This window comes from Micromys minutus (assembly GCF_963924665.1).
Source record: "Micromys minutus genome assembly, chromosome: 24".
Classification (NCBI taxonomy): Eukaryota; Metazoa; Chordata; class Mammalia; order Rodentia; family Muridae; genus Micromys; species Micromys minutus.
This window is the reverse complement of record NC_137959.1, coordinates 44,929,955-44,954,258: the sequence shown is the minus strand read 5'-3', so window position 1 is coordinate 44,954,258 and position 24,304 is coordinate 44,929,955. Positions and strand designations below refer to the sequence as shown.

At 41.5% G+C, this 24,304-nt stretch overlaps 1 protein-coding gene across 4 annotated transcripts in view; it reads left to right on the top strand.

Moving 5' to 3' along the window:
* The window catches only part of ANKRD11 (ankyrin repeat domain containing 11), a 150,076-nt gene that overhangs the window by 38,011 nt on the left and 87,761 nt on the right, over positions 1 to 24,304 (top strand). For 3 of the 4 annotated variants that reach the window (XM_080936809.1, XM_080936807.1, XM_080936810.1), the window contains exon 2: positions 23,156 to 23,219. The exons of the other annotated variant lie outside the window; for it this stretch is intronic. The gene's annotated coding sequence lies outside the window, so the exon portion shown is untranslated. The remainder of the gene's footprint in view (positions 1 to 23,155; positions 23,220 to 24,304) is intronic. 4 annotated transcript variants of the gene reach the window in all.

Here is a 24,304-nt window from a genome sequence, read left to right as displayed (position 1 = left end):
GCCATCTTCAACCCTTAGGTGGCAGTATTTTAATGTTGTTAGAAATTAGCAATTAAAACATTGAATTAAAAAATACCGCAATGGAAGGAAACTATTTATTTACTAATTGATTGTGTTTCCTTATTATAAGACAGGATTTCTTTGTATTGTTCTAGCTTTGGAGACCAGGCTGGCCTCAAACTCATAGAAATCTGCCTGCCTCTGCCTTCTGATTGCTGGGGTTAAAGGGCGCACCAACACTGCCTGGCAAGCGTTATTTATTTAATTTAATTAAAAATACTTCATAAATGCTGATTGACTTACCCCATAAACTTATATATAAAAGTTTAGGTTTAAAAAGGTAGTTTCTGGGGGAGTTTCTTAGATATTTGAATTTTAAATAAAAGTGATTTATGATATCATGAAAATGGATGGTGTGGTTCCCCCCCCCCCCTCCAGTTACCAAGTTAACTAGGTAGCTGTGATGGGATGAGCCAGCTCCGTTCGTTTCAGGTTTTCAAACTGGGTATAGAGGTTAAGAGGTTGTAAAGGATAAAGCAAGAATTTTTAAAAAATATTTTTAGAGTGGTTTCTGACATATTTTTGCAAACATGGATATTTACATCAGGATGCTCTTCAGAAAAACATCTCTCTGGGAACTGTCTCTAATTTAGTTAAAAACAAATCCCTTGTCAGGGACCCTATAGATAGTACAAGACAAAGGGAGGACCATATCTTTGAACCAGCAGGTCCTGCCGTGTCCCTGCCTTGTCTATTTTTGAACATGTGGTTTGCCCTCTATTTCAATTTCATGACTAGGTAAGCCTGTTACTGAGTATCATTTGTATACCCTAGATGATTTAAATGTTGATCTCTTCTAACTAGAAGAATGTGAAGGGTGTGTTTTACTGTGTAAACGTGTGTATGCATGTAACATGTGTCATGCATGTAAATTCGTGCAAGTGTTAATATATCCATGCTTAATACCTGTGTGATATTGTGTGAGTAATGTAAATGTGTGTAGTTGTCATCTAAATTAATAAAATTTAAGGTTTTTTTTTTTTAAACTAGCTCTGTTTTGGTTATGCTTTCTCCAAAACTACCTTTTCTTTAATTTCCCTTTTAATTTTACAGTAGCAAATTACAGTACTAAATTAATTTGTCATGATTGATAACTGCTAATGAGAACTAAACAAGATGGTGATGGACAGATGAGGCCTGGACAGGTGGTGCGTTAGTTCTGGGTTATACAGTTTTGTTCAAAGGTGGCAGAGGCAGGGTTAGAAAGTGTCTTCTAGCTTTTTAAGCAGTTCTTGTGCCTGCTTCCAAAATTTTCTTGGTTTACATAAATTTCCATAAGTAACTTAGCTTTGAGTTTAAATGTTGCACAAATGTGTGTGTATTTAGCTGCCTGATTTCTTTTAAGAAATTAATTATTTTATGTATACAAGTACATTGTATATGTATATATGTACTAGAAGGCCAGAAAAGAGCATTGGACCCTGCTACAGATGGTTATGAACCACCTTGTGGTTGCTGGAAATTGAATTCGACTCCTGGAAGAATGCTGTCTGATTTCAGTAATGCCTACTTGAACATTATTTAGAAGGTTTTTTTTGTACTTATGTTTTATGCAAGATTTCCTCCTTCTCTTTCTTCTACTCCCTCTCAGATAGCTTAGGGCCTTACCCTTGCTAGGCAAACAGTCTACCTCTATGCTTTATTCTGAGCCTAACTTAAATTTAAATCAATCAATCAATCAAGCCAGCAAGCCAGGTGTGGTAGGTAGTGCTTGTTTTTAATTCCAATGCTTAGGATGCAGAGGTGGATCTCTGAGTTTTGAGGCTGACTTGGTTTACAGAAAGTGCAAGGGGAGCCAGGGCTACACACAGAGAAACTCTGTCTTGAAATAGGCAAACAAAGAAACAAACAAATAAACCCTAAAAAACCGTTCGAGTGTTTTAATAATACATAGAGTAAGGTTAAGTTAAAAGAGTAGATAATGGGGCTGAAGAGATGGCTCAGCGGTTAAGAGCACCGACTGCTCTTCCAGAGGCCCTGAGTTCAATTCCCAGCAACCACATGGTGGCTCACAACCGTCTGTAATGAGATCTGATGCCCTCTTCTGGTGTGTCGGAGGACAGCGACAGTGTACTCAACATACAATAAATAAGCAAATCTTTAAAAAAAAAAGTTAAAAGAGTAGATAATGGAGCAGGATACGGTCTGAGGGTTTGAAGGGGCCTTGGCTGTGTGGGAGCTTTTGTTTAGAAAAGAAAAGCAGTATGAGGAGACATGGTCAACTCTGGTGAAAGACTATAGTGGGCTTGCTTTGGAGACTTATGGCGATGTCTTGGTGTGTTGTTGTCCAGGCTGTGTGAGCTTCAACATCTGTGCTCAAGTCATTGTTCCCATTCTGCTACTGCTGCCTTTTCTCTTGTTTATGTGCTTGCCTGTGTGTATGTATTACATGTACACAATGCTTGTAATGTCGTCAGAAGAGGACATGAGAACCTTTGAGATTGGAGTTATGGGTGGTTCAGGGACACCATGTGGGTGCTGGGGATTGAACCTAGGTCGCCTCTCAGCAAGAACACAGGCACTTTAACTGTTGAGTCATCTCTCCAGCCCAGTGGCACATCTTCTAGATAGCTGACACTACTGACACATGCCACCATGCCTAGTACACCAAGACATTGAATCTGCCAACATGACAGGAACTGCTCTCTGCACATGCAGGGAGCCCTCTGGTGTGCTGGCATGGGTGTGCTTTGACCTGTCTTTTCAGTTCAGGTTTGGAAGAGAGTGACTGATCTTACTCTTAGACTGCATATGCCAGTCTCTTGGTTGATATTTCATTTTTTGTATACATATTTTTCTAACTTAAATGGTAAAAAATGTAACCTATTCCTTTAGTACATTCTGTGCCTGTTATTTATAGGAGTGACTGGCAAGAGTTGTTTTCTCTACAGAATGCAACAGCTAATGTCAGGGAGTGTATATGTATTGAATTCTTCTGTACCAGGGGCATGTGTATGACTGTTGGCTGGGCTCCCAGGAAGTAAGATCGACAGGAGACTGGTCAGAAGGGCTTACAAGGTAGAAGGGGATCTGCAGAGAGACATGGATTTTTAAAGAATTCTTGAACATCTTGTGTGGAGAGTACCTTTGCCCTATCTGTTCTACCCTGCATAGGCGGTACTGCTGGCATTGCAGTGGGTTAGCATAGGAGTCTGTGCTTGGAAGGAAGGAGAGGGAGAACATGAGCTGTTTGTTCTCCTGCAGTTCACAAAGATCTTAGGTGTGTCCTGAGGAAGGCATATGGGTCCTCTCTGACATTGTAGGGCCGAAGTGCAGGTCTTGTAAATGGTGTGTGCGCACGAGCTTGCAGTGGGGCAGGGAGGGAGAGAGGGAGAGGCAGTTTTTTGCTTTTAATCATTACAGCACTGGTAGAAAAAGGTACCTCCATTTTTACTTGTGTAAAAAAAGTTAATCTTTCCATACGGCGCTGGTACACATCTTTAATCACAGCACTCTGGAGGCAGAGGCAGGTGGGTTTCTGAGTTTGAGGCCACCCTGGTCTACAAAGTGATGAGTTCTGAGACAGCTAGGGCTACACAGAAAAATCCTGTGTTTGCCCTCCCTCAATAAAGAACACACAAGCAACTGGGTGTATTGGCACACACTTTTATTCTCAGCAGAGGTAGGCAGATTTCTGAGTTTGAGGCCACCATGATCTACATAGTGAGGTGGGGGTGGGGTTAACACAGGAACTATTACCAAATGCATCAATTTTTTAATTCAATAACTCAAGAAAGTTATTAAACTGTTCTTATTATTTCAAATAACATATTTACAGAATTTTAGCAGATGCTTGTAATCCTTTTACACACCAATTCAGAACTTCTCTTTTAAAGATTAGAGCTATAATTCAGTGGTAAAACACTTGACTAGCATTCCTAAGGCCCTAGGTTCACTTTCTAGCATTATCAGAAAACAAAAATCTCTTTCAGCTGGGTGCTGGTGGCACACACCTTTAATCTCAGCACTCTGGCGGCAGAGATAGGTGGATCTATGAGTTCTAGGGCACCCCGGTCAACAGAACAAGCTCTAGGACAGTCAGGGCTACACAGAGGAAACTCTGTCTTGAAAAACCAACCAGCCAGCCAGCCAGCCAGCCAACCAACCAACCAACCAACCAACCAAAAATTTCTTTTAATCCTGACTAATAGAACCTGCCTGTGATCTCATTTACTCGAGATGTAGTGAGAAGAATTCTCTGAGTTCAAGGTCAGGCTAGTCTCAAGGCCCAAGTTCCAGGTTGTCCAGGGCTACACAGAGAAATCCTGAAGGACAAATGGGACATAGTAAGTGTAAGATATGGGGTACATTTAAGGAAGTGGTACTTGAGTGATTTTGAAAACACTGGGTGTGTACTTCTGTATAGGCAGAGGAACAGCAGCAGAACAGGTTGGCTAGCTCTGTCTCTGTGAATGTCGGAGGACAGCACTCAGCAGTTGCTTTTCCCTCCACCATACGAGGTCCTAGGGGTCAGATTCAGCCTTGGCAGTAAGTGTTCTAAGCCATCTCACTAAGCCATCTCAACAGCCCAGGGTTTTTTGTTTGTTTGTTTTTGTTTATTATTATTATTATTATTATTATTATTATTATTAGTTTTTAAAGGCAGAACCTCATGTAACCTGTGTTGGCCTTGAACCCATTATGTAGCCAAGAATTACTTTGACCTTTGGACTCCTGTTTCTATCTCCTAAGTACTGAACTTACAGGCATGTGGCACCATATTCCCCACTTTGAAAAACTGATTTCTGTAGACCAGTTATTGTTCTTTTCCCATTAAGTTGAACTTAAATTCTTTAAAATGTAATATCTTTTTATTGCTGCTGTTTTGAAGAAGGATCTTAGTATGTAGCCTGGTATCTTAATCTGTGTTCTGTTGCTATAGTGTTTGGGTATCCCACATACTGGCCAGACTTAACATGGTTCAGGATAATTTTATATTCCTTGCTGTTAAAGAAGGGGCAGTGGAAAAACAATATGTCAATTAATTGGCTTTGGTACCTTGCTCTGCTTAGTTTTGGTGTAGTCCAGGCGAGGCCGAGGTTCCAGCCTCAGAGGTTACCAAGCTGCTAATAATACAGAAAGCCACTGTCACCACTTATCCCCTCCTCCAACGAATACCAGCAGCACTTCATAGAGCCCAAGGAAAGAATATTAGATGCTCTTCTCTCTTCTCAGAAAAGAAATGTGGTTGAGCAACTATGTGCAATGTATTTATTCAGGGAGAAAGTGTCACCAACCCAGAGACACAAGCTGACGTACGCCAGGAAAAGTTCATTTGTTCATTGCGTCTCAGTGTGGAAGCTTTCAATATATAATGTTGCTTATTCTGCTAGTAACTACAAATTACAGATCAGCACTTAACTCTTTAGGTATTGTTGCTATTTTTTATTCAGAAGCACAAAAATTATAAACCATATTTCTTGGCAAAGGAACTGAGTTCTTCCTAAGTTTTGTCTGTGATGAGTTTGAGTGTCCTAGAAGCCACATGCTTGATCTTCAGCTTGGGTGACCTTCTCTGGCTAGGTGTGATGCTGGATGCTTTTTTTTTTTTAACATATTTATTTTCTGTGGACTTGTAGTTTTTTTTCTGTCACAGAATATCTGACAGGAAGCAATTTAAGGAAGAGTTTAATTTGGCTCCTTGTTTAAGAAGGGAGGTAGTTGATCATGGTGGGTCCACAGTTAGGGAACAGAGAGACGAAAGCTGATACTAACCTTGTTTACTTTTTGTTCAATTCAAGGGCTTAAACACATGCTATGACACTTCCCATATTGAGGGTGAGTCTTCAATCTTTCTCAAAACACACCAAGAATGTTTCTGTGATATTCTAAATCTAGTCATGAAAATTAACCACTATAAGACTCCATGCTGCGCACCCCTCCTCAGTGCAGGGAATGCTAGACAAGCATTTGACTCCTGAGCTGTTCTTCCAGTTTGCAGGGTTATCTTCACAATAAATATAATCTGGGGGCCAGCCTCAGGTCTCACAGTGACATTACTTTGCGGCTGTTTGGCTTTAGCACCACTCTACCCAAGCAAACCTGCTTTATTATGTGCCTATTTTATCTATTTGTGTATTTTATCAGAAAAAGGTGTCCTTACAATGTCTGTTGCCTGAACAAGTCTGGTTATAGAATTTTAAAGCATTACTTAGAGAACTTTCCATGTATGGCAGATAGGCGGCTGTACAGTGGTGTTTATGCCTGTATGGTGAAGATCAGGATTTTTCTGGAGCACAGAGACTGACTGACTGGAGGGCACTGGGGACTCTGGACTACATGTGTGTCTTTGTATAGATTCTGAGCAAGCTTAATTTGAGATGTCTCTTGTTAAATTTTTTTATTCGTTAGAGGAAATCTTTGAACTTATCTGTGTAATGGAGGATGCAGAGACACTAATTATTCTTAGCTACACAGTCAGGGGAGGAGGCCTTGCTGTAGAGCTTTGGAATTGCAGGATCTAAGTGCAGGGCGGGAGCGAGCCTAGCGAAGTCTTACTTCCCTTCTACCAAGGAAGTCCCAGAGCTGTTCTGTAATATTTCTAGTTCTCTGGAGTTCCTGGTAGATGGATGGTAGGCAGGAGAGGGTTAAACTAGCATCTGCCCTTTGTGGGACAGCAGCTTCCTCAATGAAGCTTTTCTAACTTTAAAGTATTTTTTTTGTGCATATGTATTTTCTTTGCATGTATGTGTATCACATATGTGCCTGGTGTCCTTAGAGGGTCAGAAGAGGATGTTGGATTCCCTGGAACTGGAGTTGCAGATGTTTGTAACCTGCTTGCTATATACATGGGTGCTGAAAACTGAACCTGGGTCCTCTGCAGGAACAGCCAGTGCTCTCAAACACTGAGCCATCTCTACAGCTCCTCTTGCTACTTCTTTTGGGAGTGAATCTTGGAAGTGTAAAGTAGTTTCTGCTCTACACAGTCTAGTTTGTTAAAAAAAGGTTTTGGCTTAAAACTTAGAAGTATTGAGACAAGACAGAGACAAAAACTATGTCTGGAGAAAACTGGTTACAGAAATATTTCTAGAAAAAATTTTTCCCCCTCAGCATCAGGTTTGGGAAGAAATAGTGAAAAGGTCTTCAGTCAGCTATGACTTTTTAAAAAACAAAATAAAAAATTGTATACTGTGTGTAACCAATCTTGTGAACCAGGAATTCATGAAAATTCAGAGGTGGGTAGTAAGGACTGACAAGGAGATTGTATATTATGGCACACATTGGAGGAAGCTCTTGGATAGACACTGGTTCATGAAAGTGATACAAGAAGCCTTTGAAACCTAGACTATGAAAAGGAGTCTGAAGGGATTTGTGCCCGAAGACCCTGCAGTCAGCAGAGGGTAAAGTGGAGCACTATGTAGACAGGATGTTTCAAGTGTGTAACTGGGAACTTTTCTAAGGGTTGAGCCTGTTGACTCGAGCTGCTGAGCCACACTGTCCTCTTCATCTAGCTCTGGCTTTTTGGAGGTGGTGATGTAAGAAACAGTGTCCCCCATTATATTCAACAGTTTATAGTTATGATTGTTGAACCTCTCAGAATATGGCTAGACTATTAGAACTGAGCCCTTGGTAAGAACACATAGACATTAATTGGGATCATTTTCAAGCCACCAACATCTTTGGGTTGCCACCGTGCTGGAGTCTAAAGAGATAGTAACTTGCTGTGCTTCTGCTGCTTCTTCCTCCTTCAGCAGCCTCTCTGTTCTTTCACAGTTCCTATGCTCTTTGGACTGTCACTTGTATTCCCTGAGATGTTAGACCTGTCTAACTCTTCTTATATTGGTGATCCATATTTTTAACTTTAACGTTTGTACACATGAGTATGTGTGTGCAGGTTGTGCATGGACATGAGTATGTAGGTACATGGAGGCCAGAGAGGATGTTGAGTGTCTTCCTTCCTTGCTTTCTGCCTGGAGACAGGGTCATGCTGTGGAAGCTCACCACCAGGGCTAGGTTGTTTGACCAGCAAGTTCTTGGGATCTGTTTGTCTCTATGCTCCAGTGTTAGGTCACAAGCACACTCATCCACCCCATCTTTTCACTGCTGATTTGAACTCAGTCCTTGTCTTAGGGTTTTATTGCAGTGAACAGACACCATGACCAAGGTAGCTCATAAAGAAGAACATTTAATTGGGGCTTGTGTACTGTTTTGGAGGTTTAGTCTATTACCTTGGCAGGAAACATGACCGCATCCAGGCAGACGTGGTGCTGGAGAACGAGCTGATAGTTCTACATCTTGATCAGAAGGCAACCAGGAGAGACTAGGAGGAGACCTTAAAGCCCACTCTCACAGTGACACACTTCCTAATAGTACCATTTCACATAGGCCAAGCATTCAAACACATAAATGGGGAGGAGAAGGGCAAACCCATTCAAACCATGCTTATAGAACAAGTGTTCTTAACCTATTCAGCCATAACCCCTGCTTTATAGTACCGCATATTGAAAAATTCTGCTTTCAGTACAAGGATTGCTACCTTCTACACTGAACTTGAATTTTACATTATGGTAAATTATTTTCTGGTAAATACACTGTCATTCTAAGATCTTGAATGATTCTAGAAAAACCTTTCACAAAGACACTATAGGAAAATCTCCTATTAGTAAGCATCACCGGCTGGCATCTTGATTTGCTTACCTGTGATTACCTTGATTACCTTACACTGTTTAATTTTATTTAAATTTCATAGAATTGGTGTTGTAGATCTGAAATACTATTTCAGTGCCATTGCTTTAATTACTGTGTAGTAGAATATATTCTGCTATTGTATTTTTAAGATCTTAAAACAGAAGTATATATGAATTAGGTATGGCCTTAATTTTCCAAATAACTATACGACACTTTTTTTAGGTTGTTTGTTCCTGGCATAATGGGAGTATTTCTACTTTATACCGACATATGTAAGATGTGTGTGGTTCCATAGCAGTATAATGAACTCCTTTGGAGGAAGCCTGTTGCTTATGACTCATCCCATTGTCTTAGTTTCTGGACAGGATGTGGGCGTGGCTCTATATTTTGTGTTTTAGGCATAACCCTAAAATGTGTCTGTGTCTGTGTTTTTTCTCGATGGGAGTAAGTCATAGACTGTGGGGTTATGCAGTAGGCTGTGACATGGTCTCCAAGATGTAGGCATTCTTGAAGTTCATGCAGTGGTGATGATGCTGTTCATCCTGGGTCTTGGTCTGTGTTGAGTTCAGCTCTTAGCAGAATTATGTACAGTCATTTGGAATAGAAGCATTTTTAAAGATTTGGAGACTTTGTAGGGATCAGTCTAGAACAGCTTTAGTGTTGTGTGCAGTGTGCTCTTGCTTGTGGTGTGGATTGCTCAGCCGTGTGACTGAAGCTGAAGGTGAGAGTTTCAGTATGATGGTCTCTGGCAGTATGCTTCAGGTGGCCTTTCACCCCATCTCATGCTCACTGCTTTCCATGGATGTGAGGCTAAGACATGAATTTAAAGCAAGTATGGGCTTCATAAAGAGACCCCCCCCCCAAAAAAAACCCAAAAGGACATCAAACCAAACCCATATCTCCCACCAGAACTTAACTGTTATTAACTATTAACAACAGTTAATTGGATAGATTACTTTTAGAACATCATCACTGTTTCAACGTTTAGCCCTCCCACTTCTTCCTCCTAAGTGTTCAGGTGACAGGTGTATGATCACCAGGTATCATAGACTGTGATAATCTTTCCACAGTGCTAATTACCTTTGAGATAAGTACAAAGAATGTAGTTGGTTCTGCTTCTGCAACCTCTGACACATTGCTCTTACCCTGTACTGAGCAGATATGCTGTCTTCCTGCTGTGGTGGACTATAACCCTCTTAAAGCTATGAGCAGAAGTAAATCTTTAATCCTTAAAGGGGATAGATAGCATGCAGGAAGCCTTTAACCTTGATAGCTGGCAATTGGATCTTTCAGATTGTGGATCATGTCTGTCTGTCTGTCTGTCTTTCTCTTTCTTTCTTTCTTTCTCTCTCTCTCTCTCTCTCTCTCTCTCTCTCTCTCTCTCTCTCTCTCCCCTCCCTCCATCCCTCCTCCCTCCCCCCTCCCTCCCTCGATATTTTCTGTATTTACACTTCAAACGTTATCCCCCCTCCCCCCCTCCACTTGTTTCCTTGAAGGTGCTCCCTCTCCCAACCACTCCCTCCACCTCAGCACCTTGGCATTCCCCTACACTGAGAAAACGCACCTTCGCTGGATGAAAGCCTCTTCTCCCATTGATACCAGACAATACCATCCTTTGCTGCATATGCAATTGGAGCCATGGGTCTCTCCATGTGTGCTCAATGGTTGGTGTTTTATTCCCTGGGAGCTCTGGAGGGTTTGATTGGTTGATAATTTTGTTCTTCCCATGAGGTTGCAAACCCTTTCAGCTCCTTCAGTCTTTTCTCTACCTGCTTCATTGGGGTCCCTGTGTTCAGTTTGATGGTTACCTGCAAGCATCCTCAACTGTAGACCCATCATGTCTTAAGAAAACTTTCCTATGCCTTGGTGGTGTTGTTTGTCTTTAATCCCAGCCGGGAGGCAGAGGCAGGTAGATCTCCAGTGAGTCTGAGGTCAGCCTGTCTACAGAGTGAGAAAAAGGCCTCAAAGGTAGGAAAAAATATCTTTTTAAATTTTTTGCTTGTTTGTATTTTTTGAGACAAGGTTTCTCTGTATAGCTTGGACTGTTCTGGAACTCAGAGATATGCTTGCTTGTCTTTGGTTCCTGACTTCTGGGGTTAAAGTCCTGTGCTACACACCTGGCACTTAGAAATTTATTCTTAAAGACTTTGCAGTACTGAGGTTGGTGTTTGACTTTGACCTCATATGTTATGTTCACAGCCCTTAGCCTTGAAAATAACCCTTTAAGTTTTCAATATGGCCAATCTTACAGATTGTACACAGTCCTTGGGCCAAGTCCATAAAAGTCTTAATTGTGGAACTTGGTTCGGTGAGAAACAAGGCTGATGTTAGGGCAAATGTTTCTCCTTCTGAATCTACCCACTGTCTACCTTTCAACCCTGGTCTCAGCCATCAGCAAATCTACAGAGGTTAGGTCAAAGGTCCTAGGTACCTTCTGGTTTTCCTAGAGGCCCAGGGGTAGCTGCATCATCCATATGCACTGTTCGGTTGGGCCAGACACCTGTAAATGACTTGTCTGTGGTGAGGTGACAGTAATGCACAGGTGACATCTTGGGAGCGAAAAATTGTTTTCTCAGTTTTTAAAATTTTCAAAGTAATTTAAAAATTTTTTGTGTAATTGCTCATTATTGTGCTTGCTGGCCCATTTCCAAGTCCCTTCTATATGTGTGTGCAATATTGTCTATAAGCTTATTCTATATACCAGTGGTTGGTTAGTCTCTGTCCTTGAACACTGCCATTTACCTGACTTTAGTAGATGTATTGATTATGACTGATGTGTGGAAATGCGGTAACCTTGTATATCTTTGTTTACATATTGGGGAACTTTTCTGTCTATCTACGAGAATACTAGGAATGGCAGAGGCTTCCCAGACTTCACTACTCAACATTATTCTGTATGGAAGTTAACCAGATTGTAATGCAAAGGGTCATTGAAGGTGTAGTCACTAGAAGCTGGGATTCATGACATTTGAGCCATACAAAACTGGAGGAGCGAGGAGGAAACACCAGAGGAGGAGCAGCACACTGCAGTCAAAAGAGCCTGCTTGGAGGCCAGTGAGGGATGCTGCTTGACTGCTCCTGTGAGTTCAGCTTTGTAATGGGGCCACCGGTGGAAATCTGAGGAAAGAGGTTACATTTGGCATGCAAGATTTAGGGTGACTTGTCCTCTAGACAAGGGAAGTAGGAGGTGAGGGGAGAGAAAATACTCAGAGGGAAGTGAGAAGGGATTGGAAGGTTGTTCTGTTGTTGGCTTAGGAACATGGGTGAAAAAGATGAGCAGGAAGCATTTTTTTCTTTTTTTTTAAATAGATGGAAAGGTGTAGAAAATTGATGGGAGTGGATTCATCTTTGTCATTACAGGGTTTCCATTATCTTTGTTTCTTGGGAGCAAAGATATCTTCTGTCATTGCTAGACGGGCTTTGTTTTCATTTCAGTTCAGTGATGAAACGATCTACTGTTTTTCTTTCTCAGTCTTCCCCTTCTCTGTACTTGATTTTGTTACTACAATCAAGGCTCAGTGATCTTACCTCAGCCTCTGGATGGGACTAGGACTACATTGTGTAGCATTTTGCTTGCTCTTCTGGTTTTCATTTTTGGGGCTGCCCTTAAAAGAATCTTAGTTTGGTTTCCTGTTTGGAAAATTCTAGCATACAAATTGATATTCATTCTCTCTCTCTCTCTCTCTCTCTCTCTCTCTCTCTCTCTCTCTGTGTGTGTGTGTGTGTGTTTTATTGGATGCCTTTTTGTTTTTGAGACAGGATCCAACACAGTTGCCTGAGCTAGAAAGTCAAAGTGTAGCTCAGGTTGGCCTTTAACTTGTGGCAGTCCTCCTGCTTCAACACTCTTGAGTGTTAGGTTTGCAGTTGTGAAACAGTATGTCTGGTTTGATCAGTCCCTCTCTCCTTTCCTTCCTCCCTCTCTTCTTCCCTTACTTTACCATCTGTCGATGCTTGTAGAGGCCAGTTTCAGGCACTGTTCTTAAGTGCCATGTATTTCTGTCCTCTAAGACAATGTCTTTCATTGACCCCAAGTTTGTTGGTTAGGCTGGACGGGCAGTGATCCCTTAGGAGTTTGCTTCTATCTCCACAGCATGGTATTACAAGTATGCACCAACATGCTTGGCTTCTATTGTTATTGTTTTGTATGTCATATGTGCCCCTTATGTGCTTGGTGCCCAAGGAGGCCTAAAGGAGGCTGCAGGTCCCCTAGAATTGGAGTTAACAGTAGACTAGACTGGCCAGTGTGAGCGTCAAGAACTCAGGTCCTTGTATTTTGTACAGTAAGCACTTTACCTACTTTTAGTTGTTTTCCTAGGCCCAGAAAATTATTTCCATACTCTATATATGGATAACAGCTGAAATAGGACCATATGGCATATGCAGGAAGAAGGGTACACTCTTAGTGTGCACACATTTTTTAATTTGAACCCTTCCTTTTCCCCAGCCTTTTTTATGCAGCTCTTGGATCCTCTTTTGGGACACTTGTTAGGAAATTGGTGCCGTTTCTGCTTTTATTCCTTTGAGTTTCATCCACATGTTGGAACAAAAAATTTTTACTTCATATTCATGATGATGAAGAACCTGTTTATTTGCTGGGGATGTCAGAATTGCTGGGAGGAGCTGCATGACTATGCACAAAACTTTCTGCTCATAGTGTCACCTTCCAGTCTAATGGATGGTTTAACAGTCACTAAACCAGTACAAATTGTCCTAGAAATGTGCGGCAGTTGAGCAGTGAAGAGCATTTAGCCAGCATACTGAATTAAATAGGTATGCCTCACACAGAGAACTTGCTGTTCCTCTAGCACCCACATTGATATCTCATAACTGCCTACAACCTCAGCTCCAAGGGAGGATCCTCTCCTGGCTTCTTTGGGCATCTGCACACAGGTAGCATCCTTTATTCCATATATTGATTGGTTAGAACCAAGTTTGTGAGTAAAGTGTTGGTGGGCACATTCACTCCGGCTTCCTAGCAGACTGTATGTATGTTTTGAAGATTAATTGCCACACCCACTGAGTAATCACACCTGCGTGGATCCTGGCTTTACATTTTCTTGTCTTAACATTTTAGGGCAATGTTGGTTTTACCCAATTATTTGTCTTACAAATCAGCATAAATTCTTTAGGATATCCATCTGCTCAGCTCCCAGAATCTCAGCCGTTTCTCCTTGTTTTCTGCTGTTCTTGTCACTTGTTGCTCATGAGCTATTGGGTAACTGGTGTCAGAAGGTTTGTTTGTTTGAGAAGAGATCTCACCTTGTAGCCCAGTTTGGCCTCATCCTTCAGGTCCTTCATTCTTCCTTAGCCTCCAAGTGCAGGGATTATAGACAGGAGCCACTGTTCCCAACTAAAAGGCTTTGACGTATTTGAAATTGACTATAGTATTCCTGTAAGAGACTGGCGTTGCCACATGTCAGATTGATCCCAGCCCACAGAACAAGTGTGGGTTCCAGGAGACATCTGTTTTGACATTTGTATGAAAGGGCTGTTGGGTCTTTGCATTTAAAAGCTTTCCCACCCCAAACTGTCGGGCAGGGGGAGATTGTCTCAGTTTAGAGAGAAAAATTCTTTTAGGTGATTACTATACAAGTTTATATTGTAAGAAGGCAAAGAAAGAACTGAGTCAGTGTTTACTTATTAGATTTATTTGCAGAGTGGAGATCAGAGGTGAGCACTCTCTTTGGAGTCCTCAGTCCCAAACAGAGAAGAACACACTGTCTTCAGGAGGTGAACTTGCTAAAATCATGTTGAGGGAAGTTGTGGCAAACAGGCCTTCTCTGGAGTAGGTAAGGACACACATTCTGCAGAGCTCCTTCTCTCTATCTAGTGAGTGGAAAGGGTAGCCAGTAGTTTAAGTAGAGTCTTGAACTGTATGTATGCGACACACCATGCTCATCTCGTGTCTGTGAAGGAAGGAGCCAATTGTCACTTGTCTAGCATCCCTTGTCTAGCATCCGTGCTGCTTTGCTTTTTGGGCAAAGGAGCTACTCTCCTCTCTCCAAACTACGGCCCTTGTCAAAGCATATGGCACTGTGGTGAGGCCAAGCCTCTGCTCTCACTTTCACATTGCTCCCTTAGGAACACTTTTTATTTTCTTTTAAATTATTGAGATACTGTGTTAGGATTCTGTAAACCCCACCCCATGGTTACTTGGCAACAGCCTGCTATGCTCTGCCCCACAGTTACCTGGAACTATAAAAGGGGCTTTTGCCCCCTCCTCACTCTCTTACTCCTGCTCTTGCTCTCTTCAACTTGCCCTTACCCCTTTGTTCTTCCTCTCCCCATTTGCTCCCCACCCCTACCCCCACCCCTTCACTCCACGTGCTCATGGTGGGCCTCTACTTCTCTTCTACTCCTCTCTGCCTCTACTATCCTCGTAACTCCCCTCCCCATACCCCAAATAAACTATTCTATACTATACCGTTGTGTGGCTTGTTCTTCAGGAGGAAGAGATGCCTCAACATGGGTCTGCCAGAGGCATCCCTCTTGCCCCCGTACCTCACCACACCTCCAGAGAACATACACCCCCCTACTCCCTTTATCTTCTTCCTAACATAATGTCTCACATGTTATTTCTAGCTAGCCTAGAACCCACTATATAGGCCAGGATGGCCTCAAACTCAAAGATGAACCTTCTGTTTTTCAAGTGCTGTCACTAAAGACATGGGTCATTACACCTGGTAGGAAGGTTTCTGACGGGAAGTTTTTTGGTATTGTTTGAGTTGGGACTGGTGATCAGTATGCATTTTTGTTATGAAGTAATGTATCTTGAATGCCTTTTGAGTATCAGTGAGGAGGAAAAGGCATTTTTAAAGCTATCATGAGATAGTTGCTGTGCTGTTGGGAGGTGGTGAGTGTGATGGTATGCACGATCATGCATGTAGGGAAAGGAGGCTGCAGTCCTCCTGGGGCCAGAATTCTAGAGTCATAGCCATTCTTTTACAGGCTACTGAGATAGGGTTTGGAGGAGTTTGTGCTTTTCTTGTTCTTCATTTCTTCCTTAATTTTGTGTGAGCTATATTTGTCCTAGTTGACCTTTCATGTTTCATAAAACATAAATTGAATGGACCAAAAGTGCAAAGTGCTGGGATAGAGACGCTAATTTCTGTGGTCAGGTTTCTGTAATTTCTTGTTAATGTATTAGGTGACTAGACTGTGCAGTCCTGTGATACTTGCATTTCCTTGTTCTGACTTGTGTGTGTGTGTGTTCACTTGAACAGGTTATACAGACAAACATGCACACACAAACACCTGCTTTAAAAAAAAAAAGTCTTTAGCCAGGCAGTGCTGGAAAATGCTATTAATCCTAGCACTTAAAAGGTAGAGGCAGATGGATATCCAAGTTCAAAACCAGCCTGGTTTACTGAGTTCAATACAGCCAGGGCTACACTGAGAAACCCACCTTAATAAACCCAGGTAGACAGATCTCTAGAGAAGCTTGTTTATAGCTTGTGGCAAAAGTTAAATAGAAAAGACGAATAAAGGCAAGATGGCTCTGGTGTATAGCTATGCACACTGCATGTCTACATTCATTATGCTTAATACAAATGGAATTAGTTACCGACACACCCAAAGTATGAACACTCGGGTACCAGGAAAGCTTGAGAGAAAGCTGGTGAGTGACAGGTCTACATACAGCCTCCATCATATTTACCACAAGGTCTCTCATACTACATCTTTGAATATCTAAACTAGTTGTCCACACCACCTCCCACCCATATGCTGGAGAGCATCCCGTCTATACCAGGCTCCTCTTAAATCTCTCCCAGCTTCCTTCGCTGTGTGTGCTTCATCTGGTTTCATACAGATCTTCCTCACCTTGCTTCAGAACTATTTCCCATCACCACCTTTCTGCTTAGCAATCTCATCAGCCCCATGTGACTTTAACCATGCTGTTTAATTCTAACTCTGAATTCCCAGAATAACCATGCCCATTTCTAACTGGAGATGCTGTCAACCCATGTTTTCATTCAACTCATCTTCCTCATGTATACAACACACATGGAGGGCATATTACTCTATGTAGCCTGTTATTTTTCCTGAGCTTCCTGACCTGCTGTAGAAGTCCTGTCTATGCCCTCCTACAAGCCAGAAACCAGTAGCTGTTCCTTCTTACTGCCAAAAATGAGATTGTAAATCCTGTCAATTTCTCTTCCAAGAGAATTTAAACAAATTTTCCTACTTCTACTGCCACTATTCTCATTTTTAACTCAAAATAAAATCTGTATTTATTTACCTATGTTACCATAACTTAGTTCTCTGCCTTCAGTCACACACCCAATCCAATATATTCTCCATATTGCTCAGAAGTGAATCTACCACACCCGACACACCCCTCTGATCTATTACTATACATTTGTCTGGCCTGTAGAACAGGTCGCTGGACTAACGGAATATATTTTGGCCTTCAGATCTCATAACCATAATGAGAAGAGTACATTATGATGGAGTATATAAACACACACATGAGCAGTGCCATGGAGACACACCCTTATGAATCCCAGTACTTGGGAGACTGGGCAGGAAGATCCAGAGCTCGACATCATTATACATCAAAATCCTGAGACTCAACCAGAGGAGAGACTAGAGGGTGGAGGAAAGAGTAAATTATCTAAGTACCTGTGTATACATTTGTGAAAAGTGTTACAATGAAACCCATTATTTTGTACAAATTGTATGTATATATTTATTTATTTATATGTATACACACACACTTTTAAAAATGATTTTTTTATTTTATTTATGTGAGTACACTGTAGCTGTCTTCAGACACACCAGAAGAGGTCATTGGATCCCATTACAGATGGTTGTGAGCCACCATGTGGTTGCTGGGATTTGAACTCAGGACCTCTGGAAGAGGGTGCTCTTAACCACCGAGCCACCCAATAATGTATATTAATAATTTTTAGAGATATCACAAGGTTGGGCATAGTGAGTGTATGTATGCCTTTAATTGTAGCACTCAGGAAGTGGGTGGATCTCTTGAGTTTGAGGCCAGACTGGCCTGCACAGCCACCTCCAGGGCAGCCAGACCACATAGAAAGGTCTTATCTAAAGAACAGAATGAAAAAGACAAAGGGCTCTTCTCTACTCTGCTCACACGGCAAACTATTAGTTTTTCAAAATAAAAACTAAGTCTTGACTTACTTCCAAAAGGATTTTGATACTTTAAAAAATCTCTAAAAGGACATGTGTAGATTTTATATTTTTACCTTCATTTTTATTTTCACTTTCAGAAATAGGAGCTAGGCACTATAACCCATGTGAGGGGAACAACCCCACACCCTGACACATGGAACAACTCCAGCATGGACTTTTGCCACATTACTATTCCCATGGCACTACTCATGAAGTGGTGAGATTGGCAGTGAATGCCAAAGAAAACCCATGTGTGGGTAAATAATCAAGGAGACATGTATTTGAGCACACCGTCCTGGAAGTCTAAGATCATAGCATCAGCCTCTGATTTTCATGAAGGCCCATGCTGCTGGAACATGACAAAGGAAGTGTACAGATTCATGTGGAGGGGAAAGAAGGAATAAATGGAGTCAAGATCTGTTGGTTATATGCCTCACACCTCTCACCAGGCTCCTCCCCCAGTGTTGCTGTGTGAGTAAACGGAGCTTCAACATGACTTTCAGTGGGAAAGAACCAAAGCAAAACTCGGTTAGGTATACTGCTGTGGAATTCTGTGGGCTTGATAAGAGCTTATGATAGTGGCAACAGGTCTCTTTGCCTCCTCATTTAGGTCTTCTGAAAAGTTGGTTTTATGTCTTTATTGTTAGAGTGTGTGAGTGAAATGTCCAAAAGGAGGAGAGAGATTTTCTATTCTTCCTCCTTCCAGCCTTGAGAGTCACTTTGGAAAGTTTGTGGATTTTCTGATTGAAACTTGGTGCAGATTCAGACCTTGTGAGGGTCTAGGTTGTCCTCTCTTTGGGATGTCTGAGCTGCACTGAGTCATTTTCTTAAGCTTGAGTTTGTTTTCAGGAACTCCCCAGTCTCTAAATCTGTAGTTTTCCTTTCTGGTTTTCATTTTATGTGTATCTGTCCGTGTAAAAACATCTGTGATCACAATTACAGTTTAGCAAGGATGGGGAGGTTGTAGTGGGACCAGACTAGAATGAGGGGAAATTCTGCATCTTCTCCTGCTTAGGGGTACAAAAAGAATTGTATTAAAACACTTAATTTTGCCTTTTACTTTCAGTGAAAGAAACATTGAATTAAAAGGTTTGTGAGGAGCTTTCTTTTAGCTTCTTTGTTATTCTCTTTAATTTTTAACCTCCCTCATGGTAACATAGCATCTCATCCTGAAACTAATAGCAATAACTAGTATTTTCCTCCCAGGAGGGTGGGAAAGGGGAGACTAGACTTAGGCTGTCTTGTTTCTCTGGAAGGAGGCCAGGGCCAGTCCTAGGCATGACCCAGCACAGCTCCTTGTGGCTCTAGTATTATCAAGAAGGGAAGGGAGCACACCTGCCTGTGGAATTCTGTCTGTGAACTTCCAGCAACACAGGGATCTCTGAGTTCTCAAGCAAATATTTAAAGCCATAAGGACAACTTTTATGTGCAAATATTTAGTTTCCAGAGAAAAGTAATTATCTGGATCTAGCTGGATTTGAGTCTCAGTCCCTCTACCACTGACTGTGTGACCCTGTGTATGTTTTTCTTAGACCCATGGTTCAGTTTTCTCATCAATAAAGGATAATCATGGCATAGTCTGTAGGGTTATTGAGATTAAATGAATCAACATTAGATAAAGTCACAAGGGTATTTATACAGACACATTTAGACTCTGAGCCTACACTTGGAGAATGATTCAGCACTCCCTATGCTTACACTGTTTAGCTCTACCAATGGTGTTGTTTTATAGAACTGTCATCATAGTCAGGATCATAGATCATAGCATTGATTCAACTGACTAGACTGGTTTGTGCTCAGACATCTGTAAGGAAGGAGATTGACTTCTGTTCATTTGTATAGGGTCATAGTTAACATTTCCCCATCTTTTCTTTAATTTTTGAAAGCTACTCATGCATCTTTCATTTCTAAAATTTTATCATACAAAAGGTCATATAAACAGGATAATAGAAATTGTAACCCTAGGAACCAGGCATAATGATACATGTCTGATTTTATCATTCAGGAAGCGGAGTTGGGAGAATTGGGAGTTTAAGGCCATTCTGGGACTCATTCTCAGTGTCAGACACATGGAGATGTAAGCATGTGCTTCACATGATGTCATGGGAAGGGGCAGCCATATTACTTATGAGATTGGTTCTTATACCTCCCCCTTTTGCTTTAACTTAATTCCCTTAGAACAGTGGTTCTCAACCTTCCTAATGCTGCAACCCTTTAATATAGTTTCTCATGTTGTGGTGACTGCCAACCATAAAATTATTTTTTATTTCTATTTTATAACTGTAATGTTGTTACTGTTATGAATTGTAATGAAAAAATTTCACATGCAACCCCCTGATAAAGGGTAATTTGACCCCAAAAGGGCCACAGGTTGAGAAACATTATCTTAGGAGTTGCCTCAGTGCCTATACCAGTAGTTCTGTTCTTATGGTTAAGTAAGATTCCATTATGCCACGTTTTACCAGTTGGGTTAAGCCTTGTTACAGAGAACCATCTAGGCTTTGGGGGCAGTTATCAATGAAGCTGCTGGGAATGTTTGTTGGACAGATTCTTTTCTATTTCTTCTCTCCCCATCTTTGTGTTGAGTTTCTGGCATATGCTCTACAGGCACTCAGCTACCTGACCTATAACCCCAGAACCCCTCCTCCATTCCTTTTCAGGCTTTCTTTATGTAATCTGTGGTGTCCTGAAACTTGAATACTACTACACCGACCTCTGATTATAGGCATGCAGCCACACACCCAGCTCTTCTTTTCTTATACAGATCTGTATGTCAGGATTTGTTGGCATTTGGGGTTATCATCTTGTCCACATTGTCAGTTAGACTCATGGGTAGACATTCCTCTTTGTTGCTCTAGTATGATCCTGGTGAGGCTGTACCCAGGAGACAAAATGCCCTTTCCTGCCCAGGCAGGTCAGGCACTGCACACTGAACTTAGGCACCATTTTTGTTGGTGTCAGCTGTTTTTCTCAAGATATGTGGATTTCTGAACTAGAATTCACAACTACTATAAGCTGATAGATAGTAAAAAGATAAGAGGAAAAATATAGTTGGTAGTAAAAGATGTGGTTTGATTCCCTTCCTCCCCCATTCATTCATTCATTCATTCATTCATTCATTCATTCATTCATTCATTCATTCATTCATTCATTCATTCATTCATTCAATATAAGTACACTGTAGCTGTCTTCAGACGCCAGAAGAGGGTGTTAGATTCCATTACAGATGGTTGTGAGCCACCATGTGGTTGCTGGGAATCGAACTCAGGACCTCTGGAAGTGCTCTTAACCGCTGAACCATCTCTCCAGTCCATTTGACTTATTTCTAATTGAAAAAAAAAATTGGTCTGTGGAGAGTTGTGGGATCTTCTACCTTGTTGTTGCCCTTAATCCCAGTTTTCCTTGCAGAGGCTTATGTACCCCAGGTTGGCTTTAAATTCACTGTGTTTCTGAGGTTTTTCTTCCTCTTTCTCCTTCCTTAGTGTTGAGCTTTTCTTATCCTAGAACATTTTGTCACTGTTTTTTCCTCCCAAATATTGTAGAGACTCTTGATTTAAATTGTTTTTCTATGGTAACCTGTACAATATTGTATAATAGTTGATTATCTGATAATCATAAAAGCATTTTAAGTATTTGAGGAAGGCTACTTTTAGGTTTATGCAAATAAATTTTCTCTTCCTCCTCTTCTTCCTCTTCTCCATATAAGAGACAGGAACATTCTAAAGTCAGATAGATGTCTCTAGGGCATCTTGGACAATATCTCTCATAAGTTCCTAAGGATGGTTATATTCAGTACACTCCTTTAAGACCTGTTTTTTGCTCATTAAGTTTTTTGAGAATCACTAATGTTATGACTTTTTTTAGTTCAATAGTTAATAAATTGGAGTTTGGCCTAGAGAAATGGCTCAGCCATTAAGAGTACTTGGTACTCTTACAGAGGATCTAAGTACAGTTCTTAGCGCCCACATGGTAGTCAGAACACAGCCATCTGTAACTCCCGTTCAAAGGGATTGGATGCCCCTCTGGTCTCCAGGGGCACCAAGCATGTGCGTTGTGTACACACAGCAAAACACTCACACACATAAAATATTAATAATTTAGAAACGTAGAAAGTATCTGTCTTTTGTGTAGAATGAAGTAGCATTAGGGACGTTCCTCTAACTTCTCCCAGAAGAATTTGCCCTGTGAACAGCTTTGCTGAGCCACTAGCATATCACCATGGGCTTACCGTATAGAGGACACATCCATATCCCAACACATGCCAGCATATTTGATCCTATATAAAGAAAGTATGGAGGCACTGTCAAGGAGTGGGAAGAACACCAACTCAACTTTAGTAGGTTGCTGGAGTTGCCGCCCTGTCTTTTCTCCTTCTGTATGGTTGTTTTGCCTACATATATCGGTACTATGTGCATGTTTGGTGCCTGCAGAAGCCAAAAGAAAGCTTTAGATCCTACGGATCTAGCATTGCATGCAGTAAACCATCTTGTGGGTGCTGGAGATGAAACTCAGGTCCTGGAAAAGTAACACCCAATCCATTACTCCAGATCCTGGACTCATTCTTTATGAATTGAGTTTTTTTATCGTCCATGTGAGTCTTGAGCTTGTGATATAGCCAAGGATGACCCTAAACTCTTGCTTCTCTTTGCTCCACCTCCCAAGCACTAGCACTATAGGCCTGTACAGCTGGCTCTTGAATTACATTGTTGTGTCTTTGAGAATAGATTCCTCTTTAGATTTTGAGTGTGAAAGTAGATTAAGGCTATGTAGTGAGTGCATGTAATGGGGAATACCATGCTGGGTGATAGCTAACCAGTGAACATCCAGGAGTATTCTATACTGGACCTCAAGCATTGTCTTGGTTTGGGAGAATGCTCAGGAAGGACACAGTCGTAGGGTGGTTGGGAATGTGGTATACTGTAGATGTTTCAACAAAAATATAAGACTTGGATAAAGGTTTGATGATTATGTTGTTTGGATTTCTTCTGTTAAACTCCATCTAAGCTTGTCTTAAGGGGAAATAAGCCTAGTGCTGAGTCCTTGCTTAGGGAAGGAAAGAACCACACACCAAGCCAGGTCATCTGATAATCATGTTGGGTCTTTTCCTCACCCTGCCCCGTGAGGCCTTGTTTTGTAGTGTTGAGAATAAATACTTGCTGTAAAGCAAACCATCAGATATGAACTCTTTATAACCCCAGAACAGCTAAAGATGCACCTTTGTAACATTTACTTGTTATAGTTGATCCAGGTAAAGAGGTACTAAAAGTGTGAAAAGCACTTAGAGATTAGTGTTGACTTAAACCTGCTTTTCCCTTTCTCCTTTCAGAGCATTCTGCCCTGTAGGAGTGAGTACCCAGTCCTGAGCAACCCTGAGTTTTACCATGGAATCTGTGAGTACTGCTTCTTGCATTTGCTCTTGGGCCTAATGGAGTTTTGCTTAGAGCACTCTTTGGGTTTTATTCAGAGAGAATGGGAAATCTGGCGTCCATAGTAGCATTTCTGTGTCCTTCTGAGAAAGATTTCATTGAAAAAAAAAAAAAAAAAAACAGTAGGTTGAAGGTCTTGTCTACAAAATACACTTGTTTCCCCCACCAACTTACTCTAGATTGTTTGGAGACCCAACTGTTGTGCATGTTGTATCAACTGTTACCATGACTAATAGAGTTGGAAAAGGGCAGGGCAGATCTGTGGCTTGTGACTTGGTATCCTGTGCTCTTGTTTAGGTGCTGCTGTAAGGGGGCAGCTGGAGCTTCCATGATTTTCCTGACTTGAGACCAGGGTGTGTGGTTAGTTGGGAGGAATGGGATCTTTGGCTGACTGTGTTCTGAGAATAGGGACATCTGTCTCCATAAAGGCCCATTTGCATTTGGGTCTTCTTCTTCTCCCCCCCACCCCCTCTTCTTTCTCTCTCTCTCTCTCTCTCTCTTTTTTTTTTTTTTTTTGGGTCACCATTTTCTTTGGCCCCTTTGGAATGGGTTTGATTGGTCTTTCCCTTGAGTGGCTTGAAGGAAAGGGAGCTATAGGGCTGGGAGAAGTGATTCATGGTTAAAAGCACTTGCCTCTCTAGAGGGCCTGGGTTCAGTTTTCAGAACTCACTTGATGACGTACAGCCATCTGTAACTCCAGTTCCAAGGGATCCAGCGTGTTGTTTTGGTTTCTTTGTGTGTCAGGTTCTCATGCAGACTATATACACACATTTTTAGTAAAGAAAAAGAAGGCATAGTGACTGGGTGAGGGGACCATCAGAGAGGGGGAGCTATCAGGGTGTAAAGTGAATAAATAATTAATAGAAGAAAAAGAACTGGGTGTGTGGCACATCCTTTTAATCCTAGCACTGGGGATGCAGAGGGATGCAGATATCTGAGTGGGAGGCTAGTCTGATATACAGTGAGTTCCAGGATGGCCGGAGTGAGACCCTCACTTGAAAAAACAGAGTGGAGGATTAGTAAGAAGCTAAAAAGAAAGGAAACTGGCT